This window comes from Triticum aestivum, chromosome 1A (assembly GCF_018294505.1).
Source record: "Triticum aestivum cultivar Chinese Spring chromosome 1A, IWGSC CS RefSeq v2.1, whole genome shotgun sequence".
NCBI lineage: Eukaryota > Viridiplantae > Streptophyta > Magnoliopsida > Poales > Poaceae > Triticum > Triticum aestivum.
In genome coordinates, this window is record NC_057794.1 from 316,928,212 (window position 1) to 316,931,602 (window position 3,391).

The 3,391-nt window shown below is 40.4% G+C and overlaps 1 long non-coding RNA gene across 2 annotated transcripts; it reads right to left on the reverse strand.

Moving 5' to 3' along the window:
- Positions 1 to 729: 729 nt before the first annotated feature.
- LOC123122674 (uncharacterized) lies at positions 730 to 3,156 on the reverse strand. 2 transcript variants are annotated; one of them, XR_006460351.1, is made up of 4 exons: positions 2,784 to 3,156; positions 1,767 to 2,547; positions 1,299 to 1,413; positions 730 to 1,167 (listed from the first exon to the last, which is right to left on the reverse strand). It is a non-coding gene; the product is annotated as an uncharacterized lncRNA (long non-coding RNA). The 2 variants fall into 2 exon arrangements; XR_006460349.1 differs by having other exon boundaries at positions 1,299 to 2,547.
- Between the last annotated feature and the right edge of the window lie 235 nt (positions 3,157 to 3,391).

Sequence of the window (3,391 nt, forward strand, 5' to 3'; positions counted from 1 at the left end):
TTGACACTTGGAACACCTCATCCCTTCCAAATAACAGCCAGGAAAATTAGTGTACCATAAATTAAGGGGTTTGTAGAATTCTTTTGTTAACAATCAGATTTCCTGTTTAAATAGAAAAGCAATTCTCAGGTAAAATTACAATTGTTCTACATATGTAGCATTCACCACTCTTTCTCTCCAGTAGTACCGCTGTGTATAGAAAATAGTATCGCCATATATAAAAAAGTATATAACATGTTCTATGATATTAAGATATACCATGAATAGATATATTCGCTCAAATCTCTACTATTAAAGTGGGGAATGGAATCCTTCATTTACAACACCCATTTCTTGTGAAAAAATAATCTCTAGTGAAAGTCAAGCAACAATCAATGAAGAATATATACCTAATTTAGGGTTTAATCTCCCAACTGAAAGAATTACCAGGACTACATTCAAATAGAAAAACTGTTAATACAAGATAAATTTCAGCAATTAAATAAAGTTATGCACAAGTAACCAAATAGATAAATAACATCGTCCAACAAAAAACATAAAACGACCAGGTTGGCTTCTACCATATATAATTTCTCCCCACCCACTGCACAAAAACAAATTGGCGCCTACTATTTTCGGTCAACAACAATTAATTTGCTCTACCCAACTGTGTTTCGCTTGCAACAGCTACTAAATGTAGTTATACTGATCATAAACTTCGGAAACTTATATGGGATAAAGATGGCAATGTGAAGGCCAGAAATTCAGTATTGAATTAGATGAAACTTGCCACGCTCTCCAACATTTGTTAGCAGTATGCTTGAAATCCACGATCAGAATAGGAACACAACACACCTGTTTACATGTTATTACTCTCTCTGTACATAAATATAAGTCGTTTTAGAGACTTGTATGTTCAGTCTAAGACGTCATATATTTGTGTACAGAGGAAGTAGTTAGTAATAAGGTCGAGTGCTTCTTCCATGCATGACATAATACTGAGTTGTAAATAATGCTTCTTCTCAAGATGCAGTCTCATGATCTGCTTGATGTTTCCCAGGGATGACCAAATTGGTAGCGTGAGGATCCCAGTTACTCTCAGAGGCAGGCAATGGCATGTACAGGGCTGAGCAGCACCGCTAGGCTCCAAGGGACTCATTCAACCAACATCTTCCTTCTGCACAACCACTGCAAGCGAAATATGAGCTCAAGTTGCTACCCAACTCATACAGATTTAAACCCAATTGATCAGTCAAAACGAAAAGTACAATCATCCGAGCATGAGGTATAGAGTAGAGCACCACGAAATCCTAGGTTACCTCTTCCAGCCGTCGTATACGAGCCCCTTTCCATCCTCCCGCGCACTCTTCTTCGGCACCCCAAGGCCGCTGCCGCTTTGGTCACCTCCCTCACCTCTCTGGCTCCCCTTACAACCTAAGCGGACGACGATGAGGAAAGGAAATAGAAATCGAATCTATTCAACCTATTGTAAACTCACTATAAAAGTATAAAAGAACATATGCCTTGTCTGGAAATTGCAACTATAATTATTAAAATAAATTTTCACGTACATAAACTAATCAGACCATTAGGCAGTTCATTTTGAGTGAACAGAACACCCTCCTTAAGTGATTAACAGTTTCTCATGATATCTATGGTATAATAGAATAAACAAACCAAAGAAAAGCTATATATGATTACTAAAAATTGTTGTTTGCTATCAAGAAAAGTGATGGTGTTGCATCAAGATGATCTAAATGTAAATCAAATGGAGCTGAATTCTGAACCTGCTTCTCGTGGCTAGCTCGTCTAACAGTGGAATATGAGTAGCACATTTGTATGCACAACCGTATTGCAGTAGCTAAAGGGGCTTGTCCCCCTCTCCCTCATGTCATTAGCTATCAATAATCATTACCTAGTTAGCCATTTGTAGAACAAGGTAAACACAGAGAAAACGAGATGGATTAATTCCTGATAGATGAGATGTATCCTCTTAGCATTACTCAAAAAAGGATACCTGATAGATGAGATGTATACTCTTAGAATTACTCGAAATCACCGAGTTCACTTTCACATACCTCAAAATCAGGTAGAACTTTATCTAATTATCGTCTACTCAAAAAGCATTTCAATTACTTGCAAAACCTGCCATCACCAAGACATCAACACTTGTAGCAATAGACATCATACATTACAATATATATCATCGGCTCATCTCATGTTGCCTAAATCTACATGGACCAATCAAATAATTGTAGCCATATGAAAGAAAAAACTGAAACAGTTCAAAGAAAGGCAAAGAATCTTCAGGCTCTGTAGCAACAGTGGGATTGCTCTTATTTTCGATAAACTCCTTTTGTGTAGAAGCAGTCAATCATGTCTAAAAAAATCTGGAAACAGCTAGCAGGCTAACAAATATGTCATTATTACTGCACATGACTGAATGCAAACTACAGTAAGGGGCATAACCTGTGAAGATGGCCATCCGTCCTTGTTGCTGTAATTGCATAACTCCAGATTTCATTTTTTATGTCATTAAGCAACTCAACGAACATGTGAAAAGCACACCTGCAGTAGGAAGATTCAGCAGCCACATGCAGCAAGTCAGGAGTCGTGTATGAGTAAATCAGAGAAAGGAGAAAAGATGAAATCCAGAACATAAGCGGGGACAGAAATTAGATCCTTTTTACATCAAATCAAGGCTAAAACCGTGTTGAAACATACCGTTGGGTGTCTAAGGCTTTATGTTTTCCAGATCAAAGAAGAAAACGATCTAGTTTTAAAGAGGAGAGTGATTAACCTACCTCCAATCATCAGGGGCGTGCAGATCTGAGTAGGGGGTCGATCCGGAGGAACCAGCATCCACCAAGCCCCGCCGCCTCAACAGGAGCTCCTCTCCCTGCCCTCCGGCCGGTCACCGGAGCCGCCGCCGGCGCGACCGCCTCCCTCACCTTGTGCCCCTTATCCTCATTTCTTCCTATCTCCCTCATGCTCTGGTCTCTTAGCATCAGCAGGACACCGTCGCCACCGGAGCAAGACGCCGCACCCGCCGCCAGATCCATCGACACCGCGCCCGGATGGCCGGCGCGGCACCAGATCGAGCGCCTGGCGGTTGGGATCGGGAGGCGAGGGAGAGGAGAGCCCGTTCTCGTGTGTGTTTCTGGTGGTTTTTTTCACTTTAAAAAGGACCATGTGATGAATACAGTAAACTATAAGGATTTATTTGTAAAATGTTTGAACGAAACGTTTTCTCACTTAAGAAAGGACTGCGGGTTGAATACTACAAAATAGAGGGGCTTTTTTGCCAAAGCGTCGACGACGTACGACCAGAAGCAGTAATTGCTTTATTAGTAGGGAAAGATTTATTATTTATTTTTTCGAAAGAAAAAAACTCCGGAGCGACGTACGAATT